The sequence below is a fragment of the Phaseolus vulgaris genome, chromosome 2 (genome assembly GCF_000499845.2).
Source record: "Phaseolus vulgaris cultivar G19833 chromosome 2, P. vulgaris v2.0, whole genome shotgun sequence".
NCBI lineage: Eukaryota > Viridiplantae > Streptophyta > Magnoliopsida > Fabales > Fabaceae > Phaseolus > Phaseolus vulgaris.
Genome location: NC_023758.2, coordinates 27,367,140 through 27,381,089, shown reverse-complemented (window position 1 = coordinate 27,381,089; position 13,950 = coordinate 27,367,140). Strand labels below are relative to the sequence as shown.

The window sequence follows — 13,950 nt, the reverse complement described above, 5'->3', positions numbered from 1 at the left end:
CTTTCTTCTGCAGGTCATGACAAGATTTCCCTTGACGACCTTCCACTGCTGATTTCCGAACTTCACTTCATGTCCATGTCCGTCCAACTGCCTAACAGAAATCAAACTTTTCCTCAAGCTTGGAACAACTCTGACATTCTTCAAAGTCCAGAAACCAACTGGTGTCTTCAACACTATGTCACCCATGCCCGTAACATCAAAAGTTATGTTGTCCGCTAGTCTTACCTTTCCAAAGTCTCCAATAACTAGATTCTGCAATGCTTCAGAATCCATGACCCAGGAATCCACACTACTATCCGCGCAACAGACTAAAAGGTCCTCGTCCGCGGAGTCTTCTGCAATGTTGACTTGTTTATCATTTGGGCATTGATTCCTGAAATGCCCCCACCTCCTTCCAGTTCCAACATGTTACACTTGAGCAATCCCGAGTCTTTGACTGACTCCTTCTTTTGTTCTTGCTCCCACTATCTTTGGTATTATTCTTACCTCCAATGACATATAGCGATTCACTAGATAATTCCCCAGAACTCCTTCTTCGGACATCCTTGCCAAGAATGAGATCACGAATCTTCTCAAAAGTGAATCCATCGGATCCTGCTGAATTGGTAACTACTGTACCCGTTCCGGACCAACTGTCAGGCAAAGACAATAGCAATAGTAAAGCTTGAACTTCATCATCGAACTTAATGCCCATTGACGTAAGTCTGGCTAAGATCATATTGATGTGCTCAGTAACTGAACTCGCAAATCCTCATCTTGCATTTTCCACCAACTGAAATTTGTACCATCGAATTTTTAATTCGGAACTTCCCGTCCTCTACCATCTCAAACGACTAGTCGAGATACTCGGTACAACTAATTTCAGATCTTGACAATTTTTTTTTTAAATCAAGACCTCAAAAATTGCACCACCCAAAATCACTTACCAACAAACTTGGTCGCAGTCCCCACTACACTGGCGCTCCGCACCACCACCGTTGCTGGTCACCGCTGTTGTGAAGCAGATCTAGGAGCCTCCTCCTTGCACCGCTGTGAAACCCTAAGCCTTGGGACGCTGTTGCAGCCCCTACGAAACCCTAGCTTTGGAACGCTGTTGCAGCCTCTGCGAAACCCTAACTTTGGGACGCTACTGCAACCCCTGCGAAACCCTAGTTTTGGGATGCTGCTCTAGCCACTGCGAAACCCTAGCTTTTGGATGCCGGTGCAATCGTAACTTTCACGTCTCAGTTGATTAATTTCTGCTGATCAGATCTCTAGTGTGTAAACAAACCTAAGCTCTAATGCCCCTTGATGGGAAAAGCGCACGCGGAAGCAACATACATAATCACAAATTAACTGCAGAAAATAAACAACACATGATTTAACGTGGTTCGGTCGTCACCTGCAACCTACATCCACACGGGCAACTATTAGGTTTTCATTCTATCCTGTTGCACCCCAATTACAAGTACAATGATCTCTTTAAATAAAGATAAATAGATATAATAAAGGGACACAATGATTAAGCCCACTCACTAAAACATGGTGTCTACTCAGTCCAACCCAATTGGTCCTGACTTCATACCCAACAGAAAGAGTATATGCTAAGTCTTGAAGGAGACCAACCTATGGAGAACTTAGGAACAAGTAGAATGGCAAAAAATGAGTAGCATTTCATTACTAATTTCAAGTTAAACTTTACAATAGAGGTACACTCCTATTTATAGGAGACTTGTCCTAAAAACTCTCCAATGGCAAGGTGACACGTGATATAACATGTTTCGTGCTTATGATCCTCTCAAATGAGAGGTTGACAAGTGTCTTCCTCTTATTTGAGAGATTCCTCTCAAATGAGAGATTGAAAAATATCACTTCTTAATTAGTGAGGATTCTCTCCATTAAGGAAGATTCATGTGGATGTTCATGCTTCTCATGCCACATCCATGCTTTCCATGTCAAGTGGTGAGTCATTTTACAATCTGTATCCACTTTTTTACTATACTCACCCACTCTTCAATTAACTTAAACAAAAGGCTCAAAACAACGTAAACACAAGTGGTGAGTCAACGTGTTTATTAGATTGACTATTATGTTTAATAAATTATTTATATTATTTTTCTTTCTTTATTCGTATCAACATAAAACATATGATGGGAAAAAACATATTGATTTTTATAATAAAAAAATATCGAGAGATCAAAGAAAAATAAAATAATATTTATATATAATGACTAAATTACCTTTGTCATCATAAATTAATTTTAATTAAATAATAAATTATAATTTTATTATTAGTTAATAGTTTTAATTTTATTATATTTATAAATATAATAAAATATTTACTATATAAAACATTTACGTATATAAAGAAAAATTAAAATTACTATGAAACTTTTATCTTATTATTATTTTTTTTTTGTTTTTTCTATTTTTTTATCCATAGGCACAAATCCATTTACGGAAACAAAACTTAAAGTGAGTCGTTCCTTTTGTTTAGGTTCATTATAACACTCCAACTAGTAGATTTTATTTCTTCAATAAAAATTGTTTAGAGAATATTAATCATAACATAATCTCATTAATATCTAGATATTAATGTATGTCAATATTTTACATGTTTATATTTATTTATTATATTATAAAATTATATAAATTTTATAGAATAATAAGAGTTTTACATCAATATAGAGATCAATCTATATGTTTTCAATATTCTAAACTTTTCATGAGTCGATCTTCTATAGAAGACTTCCAAAATCTTTATAAACATATTTTAGTCAACAAGTTCTCTTTCTACTCATACAATATGTATATATAAAAACAAGTAGTTTCTACTCATACAATAGGTATATATAAAAACAAGTAGGAAAGAGTGAGGTCTTTATAAGTCTTAAATATCAATTTTAATAAACTTAACGCACAATATAGACTTGTTTGTGATAGAACTAGTGTCTAACTAAAGATAAATAAATAAAATCAATACGTAATTGAAGATAAATAAAATAACTAAAATAATGTAAGTAAAGATAAATAAAATAAATAAATAAAATAAGTAGAATCAATTGAGATAAATAAAATAACTAGAACAATGTAAGTAAAGATAAATAAAATAAATAAATAAAATAAGTACTGAATGTTAATTAAATAACATAAAATAAATAAATAGTACCATATCACTGAAAATAAATAAATACGAGCAATGATTAAGTGAAAATTAATAAAAATAATAAAATAAAGAGACTATGATAATATAGAATTCAAAATAAATAAATAAAATTAATAAAATACACATAAATTTATTAAGATTAATATAAAAAAAGTTTAACCTCAATTCTCCTCTATATAATAAAACTTACTTACGCCAAATGTCCTTTCTCTCTCTTTTTCTTTTTTTTCTCTAGTTGCTTCACCTGCCATTCATTCACCTTCTCTCCCATTCCACTTATTTATAAGTCACAAAGTAATTTAATTTTAATTTTTTGTTGTAAAGTCACGATGAAGATTCCTTCATTAATTATATTTCATCTTATCCTTTATATTTTATTTATTTTTATTCCTTCTTATCTATTGGAAGGTTTATTAAATAATTATTTTTAGTAATTAATTATTATATTTTCGTAATTAAATAAATAACTAACTTATTTTTTAAAAAATAATTTTTTATCATTTTTTTTAGTCATAATATTTTTCGATTTATTTTTCAAGTCTTATTTATAACAGAAAACATAAATCTCTGCTAAAAACAAACAATAAGAGCAAATGTTAGAAGATAAATTAGCCTAAGAAAATGTTAACAAGTGTTATCAGAGACATATAACTAAACAAGGCTTTTTCTTATCCTTATACGTAATCCAAGGTGTTCCATAACAACACAAATATAACGTTTTTAGGTTTCTACTTTATATACGGATTACCTAACCTTGACGATGTTGAGCATGGATCGAACAATTCCAAGTTTTCTCTATGAATGTCATAGTTCATGGTGCTATTCTGAACTATCCATATATTCACCTACTTGGTAACTTCCTTAAACCCCACTTGATTCCTACCTTTCTTCCCACCATATACCAAATTGTGACTTCTCAAATACAAAGACTTATACATTAACATGATCTTAACTCAATGTTCTCAACTGACATATTCTTTTACACTTTCAAGAATCACATAACATGATGAGGACGGTTAAAAATTGTCATATTTATTTTAACAATAGTCTATATGCACCATTCAAACAAATACAAACAAATATAAAAGATAATAATAAAACATACAAACAACTTTCTTTTATCTAAACACATTAAATAAAAAATAATAATTACTTTTAATTTATTTTTATTATTACTATGTATATCTTTGAATTGAAAAAGTTATATTACAGAAAAATAAAATAATAAAAATATATAAACAAATAAATAGGATAAATGCGTAATTGAAGATATAAATAAATAAATAACTAGAATCAATGTTTAAGTATAGATAAAATAAATAAATAAATAAAACCAGTGTTTAATTGGATATAAAAATCATAACTAAGACCAATACAGAACGGTAGGTAAAATCAAATAAATAGGTATAGGTATAATGCGTAATTTAAAATAAATGAGATAAATAAATATAACCAATGTGTAATTAGAGATAGATAAAATTAATAAATAGTATTAATACGTAATTAAATATAAATAAAATAAATAAATATGACTATTAAATAATTAGAAATAAATAAAATAAAACTAATGTGTAACATAAGATAAATAAAATAAATAAATAAATAGAACGAGAGATAAATAAAAAATTTAAGACGTGTCTAACAGGTGATAATTAAAACATATAAATAAAATTAATATGTAATTAAAGATAAATAAATAATTTAAAAAAAAGTTTATTAATATTAAAATAAAAAAGTTTAACATTAATTCCTTATTGGAGTGACAAAATAAAATCAAACTTCAAATGTGAAGATTTAAAATTACTTCCTCCAAATCTCCTTTCTCTTTTTTTTCTCCCTATCCCTTCTCTCTCTCCTAACTTCTCCTTGTCTTTCCTTCACCTTCTCTTCCACTCCACCTATTTATAAATCAAAATTTTATTTTATAAAAATCATGATAACTTTCATTAAATGAAAACATTCCTTATTATCTTTTATATTTTATTTATTTATTTAGTTTATTACTTCATATCCATTAGATAGTTCTTTTAGACAATTATTTTTTAATAATTAAATATTATATTTTTTTAATTAATTAATTAATTTCTTAATTATATTTTTTTATTTATTTTATTTAATCATAATAATTTTTAAAAATGTTTTAATTATTTTCAATGTTCAGACTTTATATATAAATAGAAAAAAATATTTGTATAAAATTTAAAATAAATTATTAATATATATTATATTTTTTCAGATAAATTTTTAATTTATATGGGTTTTAGAAAGTAATATATGTTTAGGTGAAAATTAGTGAGAAATATTCTCTGAATATAATACAGTTGAACAATAATTGTATCATATGTTTTATATGCTGATACGAATAAAGATAACAAAACTTATACATAATTTGAAAAACTATTTTCCCCTAATTTTAAGAACATATAAATAATTCTGTATTTTTATTTTATGAAATATTTTCGAGGAAAGAGATAAACATGTTGTGGAAAGAGTTGGGAAATTTGATGGCAAATGAAAGAGAAAGTAAGTGGAAACAGTGGAAGGAAGAGAGGGAAGTTGCTATGCAATTCTATGGTTGCTTTGAGTTGTTCACTCATTCTATCTTTTGATGTTTTGGGTTTGTTGGGCCTAAGGTTTAGTTAGCTTTAGTTCAGCCCAATAATCCTTTTTCTTTTCACACACCATGCCAATATATGATGTAAAGCTGCAACGTTCTTTTTCAATAATATACAAAAAAATATTTCTTTCTTAACACGTGTCTCTCACTCACAATGTTATGCCTCTGATTCATCTCCTTCTTTCTGGAAGTTCCTTATGCTGCCACCGGTTTTCTTCTTCCCTTTCATCCCTTTAATTTCTCTTTCTTTGCTTCTTGATTTTCCTTGTTCCTTTCCATGGCTGCGACCAAACAAGATGATCAACAAAACCCTATCAGTGCATATTATCTTCATCCAGGAGAAAACCCAGGTGTGATTCTTGTTACGCCACAACTTGACGGATCCAATTATCACTCCTGGAGCCGGTCTATGAAACGAGCCCTACTCTCAAAGAACAAGTTCAAATTCGTTAATGGTGATATCTTGGAACCAACCCGTGATGACGAAAAATACGAAGCCCGGGAAAGATGCAACGTCATGGTGGTTTCATGGATCACACGCACGCTGACTACTCAGATAGCACAAAGCACCGTGTATATTGACAATGCAAAGGAGTTGTGGGAAGACCTTAAAGAACGATTCTCAAAAAGCAATCATTTTCGCGCTTCTGATCTCTTACAAGAAATCAATTCTATCAAACAAGGAGAGCGGAACATCACAGATTACTTCACAGACTCAAAGATTTTGTGGGAGGAACTGGATTCTTTGCGACCATTACCAACCTGTATTTGCAAAGTAAAATGCAGTTGTAATGTGATGAAGACAATGGCGAGTTACAGAGACTCCGAACGGGTTATGTGTTTCTTAAAAGGATTGGGAGAAAATTATAACACTGTCAAAACGCAAGTCTTACTCATGGAACCTCTACCAAATATCAATCGCGTCTTCTCCCTTGTTCTGCAGCAGGAAAGGCATCTGAATGAAAATATAGGCATAGATACAAAGATCTTGCTCAATAGCGTCAATCATCAGAGTCAAAGAACGAACAACAAGGTTAATCATGGATGGCGCAACCAAGGAAGAGGAAGAGGAAAGAACTATGGGAAGCAATGCTCTTTCTGTAACAAGATGAACCACACCGCTGATGAATGTTATTCGAAACACGGTCTTCCACCATGGATGAAGCAGAGAACGAACTACACTGCAAATGCTATTGAAAGAAACGAGGATTGTAATGGTGAGAATGAAGAGTTTTCACAAGCTAAGATTCATAATGAGAAAATCTTTGAAGTCCTCAATCCTGAGCAACTGCAACAGCTCATTGACATGATACAAAATTCAAAAGGCAACGAACAAACCGTAATCAATGCCATGGGTGAAACTTCAAAACAAAATCCAGGTAAAAAGGGTAAGTCTTTCTGGATTCTTGACACGGGTGCTACTGATCACGTAGCTTGCTCTATTTCCCTATTTATAAGCTATCACAAAATAAAATCATTAAGGGTCAAGCTACCTAACAATCAATATGTGTATGCTACTCATGCTGGAACTGTTTTTCTTTCCAAAAACATTACTCTGCATAATGTTCTGTATATTCCAAATTTTACCCTAAATATCATATCTGTTCAACGCCTTATATCTTCTTTAAATTGTCAACTTGTTTTTACTCACAATATTTGTCAAATTCAGGAGAAAAATTCCTTGAAGATGATTGGTCAAGCTGAGATTCAAAATGGGCTCTATCATTTGTATGCTGATGAAGAAAACAACTCTGTGTACACTTTACATGTTGATTCTTTTGATACTGTAAATAATCTGGATGTTTGGCATTGTAGGATGGGTCATCCCTCAAATAGAATATTAGATTGTTTAGCTAAGCAATATTCTGATATACATTACAATGATAAGAATGTTTGTGCTCCTTGTCATCTTGCAAAACAACATAAATTGTCTTTCCCTCTTAGCAAAACAAATAGTCAAAATGTTTTTGATCTCATTCACATAGACATATGGGGACCTCTAGGTACTCCTTCTTTGCATGGTCATAAATATTTTTTAACCATTGTGGATGATTTTAGCAGACATACATGGGTTCATCTGGTGAAAAATAAAAGCGAAACTAGAGAGCTTTTACAAAGTTTTGTTGTTTATGTTAAAAATCAGTTCAACAGGAATGTAAAAATTATTAGAACTGACAACGGTAAAGAGTTCTATTGGAAAGATTTTTATGAAAGGCATGGCATAATTCATCAAACCTCTTGTAATGAAACCCCTCAACAAAACTCTATTGTTGAGAGGAAACACCAACATATTCTTAATATCACTCGATGCCTTATTTTTCAGTCCAGATTACCCAAAGTCTTTTGGTGTTATGTTGTTTTGCATTCTGTTTTTCTGATTAATCGCCTTCCTTCCCCTGTTATTCATAACAAATCTCCTTATGAACTCTTATATAATATTGCACCTTGTCTTTCTGATATTAAAGTCTTTGGTTGTCTTTGCTTTGCATCTACTCTTGAACAAAATAGACATAAGCTTGACCCTAGGGCACGTAAGTGTATTTTTCTTGGTTTTAAACAAGGTACAAAGGGTTATGTTGTTATGGATATTCAAACTAGAGAAGTTTTTATATCTAGGAATGTTATTTTCTATGAATCTTTTTTTGGCAAGTTTCAAAATAGAATTGATCAAGCTGTCATACAAGAAGAAGATGACTTCACAAGAATAACATATGATGATGCTCATGTACAAAGGGAGACAGAAAACCGAACTGCACAAAGGGAAAACATGATGCATGGTGATCTCTCTACACAAAATGAAGCTGGAAATTCCATAGAACAAGAACAATTGAGGCGGTCCACCAGAACCAGGAGAACACCAACATTTCTTGAAGACTATCATCATCAGCTCATGATATCACCATGTGAAGAAAAATTGAAAGAAAAGGTACGTTATCCTCTTTATTCGGTTATGTCCTATAAAAGTTTATCTGAAAAACAACTAAAATATACCTTGTCTATCTCCTTTAAAACTGAACCAAAATGTTATGAGGAGGCAAAATGCTACCCTGAATGGATGGAGGCTATGAGAGCTTAAATAGAGGCACTAGAAGTAAATAAAACCTGGGATATAATAGATCTTCCTCACAACAAGATTCCCATTGGCTGCAAATGGGTGTATAAAGTCAAACACAAGGCAGATGGTGAAATTGAACGGTACAAAGCAAGACTTGTAGCAAAAGGCTACACACAACGTGAAGGCATTGACTACATGGACACCTACTCACCTGTAGCAAGACTCACAACTATACGCACCATCTTGGCTGTAGCTGCTGTTATGGATTGGCACTTGGAACAGCTGGATGTGAACAATGCTTTCTTGCATGGAGATCTACAAGAAGAAGTTTACATGAGCTTGCCTCCTGGTATCACCACAGTGAAAAGTAATCAGGTTTGCAAGTTAACCAAAGCTTTGTATGGTCTGAAACAGGCCAGCAAACAATGGTATGATAAGTTAAGTTCCTTTCTTTACAACATCAATTTTGTTCAATCCAGAGCTGATAATTCCCTTTTCATCAGAAAATCTGAGACTTCATTTATTGCTTTACTTATATATGTGGATGATATATTGATTGCTGGAAATGATATAAAAGACATAGATATTGTAAAAAATTCTTTAAATTCTGCTTTCAAAATAAAAGATTTGGGGCATCTCAAGTTTTTCTTGGGTCTGGAAATTGCTAGAACACATAAAGGTATACATATATGCCAAAGAAAGTATGCTCTCGATATTTTGACTGATGCAGGTATGCTTGGTGCTAAACCTGCAAACACTCCTATGACACAGAAGAACGACAAGCTTTTTGATCAAAGTTTGCCAGTGCACAACATAACTCTATACCGAAGAATCATTGGAAGGTTATTATATCTTGTGAACACCAGACCAGATATTAGCTTCTCTGTTCAATTCCTCAGTCAGTTTGTCCAGGCTCCATCAAAGCTTCATCACCAAGCTGTTCAGAGAATTTTGAGATACATCAAGTCCTCTCCAGCACAAGGTATATTCTTTCCTAAAAGTACTGACATTCAACTTAAAGCTTTTAGTGACTCAGACTGGGCTTCTTGTATCACCACACGCCGCTCAACCACTGGTTTTTGCATCTTCCTTGGAGACTCCTTGATATCCTGGAAAACCAAGAAGCGAAGTACCATTTCTAGATCATCCTCTGAAGCTGAATATCGTGCTTTAGCCACCACATGTTGTGAAATACAATGGCTTGTATACCTTCTCGAAGATCTCTGCATCAAAGTCAACAATGCTGCAAGCCTCTTTTGTGACAGCCAGTCGGCAAGGCATATAGCTCACAACAACGGATTTCATGAGAGAACCAAACATCTGGATATTGACTGCCATGTAGTAAGAGAGAAATTACAACATGGGCTTTTTCACCTTCTTCCCATAAGCTCTCAAGAACAACCAGCAGACATTCTTACAAAGTCTCTCAACTATGCAGTTTTTCATAAACTTGTTACCAAGCTTGGTGTTCTGAATATACACCATGCCAATATATGATGTAAAGCTGCAACGTTCTTTTTCAATAATATACAAAAAATATTTCTTTCTTAACACGTGTCTCTCACTCGCACAATGTTATGCCTCTGATTCATCTCCTTCTTTCTGGAAGTTCCTTATGCTGTTCATGAAGAAATTCAATACTATCAACACTCTTCGTCAACAAAAGTAAAGAGGGGCCACTTGCCAAGGAAGAAAACAACAACTTTTTCTTGCCAATTGATCATTTTCTAAGATCACCTTCCAATCACTGTTAGCACTTTTCCCCGTACTTCCTTCTCCACAACCACAATCATCCAAAAAAATCACATTTCTGCAAATGGCTGAGGCTTTGCTGGGAATTGTAATTCACAACTTGCAATCTTTTGTCCAAGACCAACTTGCAACGTTTTGGGGTGTTGACCAACAGACTCAAAACCTTTCCACCAATCTCACTGCAATCCGTGCTGTCCTCAGAGATGCTGAGAAAAAGCAAATAACAAGTGAGGTCCTGAAGAATTGGCTGCATAAACTCACAGATGCAGCATATGTGCTAGATGATATCTTGGATGAATGTTCAATTCACTCCACAAAGGTCCACTCTGATGATGGACATACTTCATGCCTATCCCCTCTCCATCCTAAGGACATTCTCTTTCGTTTCAATATTGGCAAGAGGATGAAACACATCACCCAAAGATTTCAAGACATTCATCAAGAAAAGAGCAGGTTTCATTTAGAACTTGGGGTCACGGAGGTGCAAACAGTGGACGATGATTGGCGCCAAACTAGCTCTGACATTACAGAACCTACACTCTATGGCAGAGACCAGGATCGAGAGCAAATTGTGAAGTTTCTTCTGGAAGATGCCAGTAACAGTGAAGACCTCTCCGTCTATCCCATAGTTGGTATGGGTGGACTTGGCAAAACAACACTTGCCAAGCTGGTCTTCAATGATCACAGGGTATGCAACCATTTTGACTTGACAATTTGGGTTTGTGTTTCTGATGATTTCAACTCCAAGACCATACTACAATCCATCATAGAATGTTGCACTGGACAAAATCCCAATCTCAATACCTTAGAAGCAGTCCGTAAAAAAGTTGAAGAAGTATTGCAGAGCAAGAGGTATTTACTTGTTCTTGATGATGTGTGGAATGAAGACAAAGAGAAATGGAAGCAGTTGAAGGGGAAGTTGCACTGTGCAAGGGCAGCAAAAGGAGCTACCATTTTGGTCACCACTCGACTCCAGGAAGTTGCTTCCACCATGGAGACGCATTCTGCTTACCATTTGACAGGATTGTCAGGAGACGACAGTTGGTCATTGTTCAAACACCATGCATTTGGACAAAACAGAGAAGAAATAGAAGAGCTTGTGGCAATTGGCAGAGAGATAGTGAGAAGATGCGTTGGTTCGCCACTTGCAATCAAAACACTGGGAAGTCTTTTGCGTGATAAAAGTGAGGTAAGCCAGTGGGAAAATGTAAAAGAAAATGAGATTTGGAATATACGAGAGGAAAGTAGTTCTATGACACGAGAAGAAAATTCTATCATACGTACTTTGAAATTGAGCTATTCTAATTTGGAGTTGTCTTTGAGGAGATGCTTTTCTTTTTGTGCAATTTTCCCCAAAGATTTTGAAATAGATAAGGAGGATCTAATTCATCTCTGGATGGCTAATGGATTTATTAAATCTGAAGGAAACGTAGAAGTGGAGGATGTTGGAAATAAAGTGTGGAACAAATTATAACGTAGATCATTTTTTCAAGAAGCAAAGTCTGATGAGTTTGGTATGATTAGAAGTTGCAAGATGCATGATCTATTTCATGATCTTGCCCAGTCTATTATGGATGAAGAATGTGTGATTGTTGAGAAAGGAAGGTTGACTCAGTTGCCAACTAGAGTTCACCATTTGCACTTGTTAAATCATGATGTTTCTGTCAATATGGTTGCTTTCAAGAAAGTTGAATCCCTGCGGACTTTTCTGAGTTTTGGTAATAGTTTGCCATCAACCCATTGTCTCCGAGTATTATGCACAAGGTCTTCTCTGTCGTCTCCGCTTAAGGATTTAGCACATTTGAGATACTTGAGTTTGAATCTTGGTTCGGGATCAAGCTTAAATAACTTAATTTGTCAATTGCCCAAATTGCAAATATAGAAACTACAAAATATGAGCCAACTTAGGATGCCCAAAGAATTGACGATATTACAGGATCTAAGACATATTGTGATTGATAACTGTGGTGTAAATGAGATGCCTCAGAATATTGGCAAGTTAAGGCATCTAAGAACACTGAGCACTTACGTTGTGGGATCAAAGGCAGGGTGTGGGTTAGCAGAGTTGCATAGCTTAAAGCTTGGAGGCAAGCTGAGAATCAAAGGCCTTGAGAACGTCCCCAATGAATGGGATGCTAAACAAGCAAATTTGATTGGTAAGAAGGACTTGAATATCCTAGACTTGTCATGGGGTGGTAGTGCTAGCTAATTCAAAAGGTAGTAATGTTAACGTTGAGAGAGTACTGGAAGCCCTGCAACCTCCCTCAACTCTGAAGAGTTTTATGATGAGAAGATATAAGGGTAGACAATTATCCAATTGGATGAGAAATGATGCAGTTCTGAGAGACTTGGTGGAAGTTACACTCTGGGGCTGTGACAACTGTGAGGAGCTTCCTCCACTTGGTAAACTACCACACTTGAAAAGGCTATATGTGCTAGGAATAAAAAATGTGAAGTGTATAGATGGTGAGAGGTATGATGGTGTAGAGGAGAAGGCATTTCCAACGTTGGAGTATTTGTGGGTGAAGAATTTACCAAAATTGGAGAGGATGTTGAGGGAAGAAGGAGTAGAGATGCTCCCTTGTCTTTCTGAATTAACTATTTATGACGTCTCCAACCTTAAATTCCCACGTCTTCCTTCTGTTGAGAAACTTTATGCTGGATGAATTGACGAAGCGGCTTCCTTGATGGAAGGGGTTGTAGAGAATATGCCTTGTCTAAAGATCTTGGAGATTGAAGGAGTGGTGGTATTACCCGACCAACTCAGCGGGTTGGGTGCACTCCAGAAACTACGCATTGAACATTGGTATAATCTAGGTCTGAGATCTCTTAAAAGTTTGAGTATTTCCAACTGTGAGAACTTAAAATCATTATCCGAAGGTGTGCGATATCTGACATGTTTGGAGATTTTGAGTATCTCTTCTTGTCAAGTAATATGATCCAACTAACTGCCCTTCGGACTTTCGAAATCGACCATTTCTCCACATTACCAAATGGTTTACAAAGTATCCCCTCTCTACAAACTTTGGATATAACCTATTGCACGTCTACTTCATTGCCTGACTGGCTGGGAGACATGACTTCTCTTCAAAAATTAGGGATTTGGTTCTGTGAGGAGTTGAGGTCACTACCGAGTAGTATTCAACGCCTCACCAACTTGTTTACTTCTTTCCCTAATGTGTAACTCTTTCCTTCAAAAATTGGGTAGCCTTTTGCGCAGTGTATATATTGAATAATAAAACAAGGTTTCAGTATTCCCCATTTTTATGTTTGATGTGTTCTCATTTCATACAGTGTATCTTATGATTTAGCTTAGTCAGTAATGTTTTTGTCAAGATAAAGTAGTAAAAGGAAATCAGTTTTTTTATATGCAATTTCTAG

The 13,950-nt window shown here is 34.3% G+C and overlaps 1 pseudogene; it reads left to right on the top strand.

Annotated features, from left to right (window-relative positions):
- Nucleotides 1-10,633: 10,633 nt before the first annotated feature.
- On the top strand, nt 10,634-12,778 carry LOC137809301 (putative disease resistance protein RGA4; annotated as a pseudogene).
- Nucleotides 12,779-13,950: the final 1,172 nt, after the last annotated feature.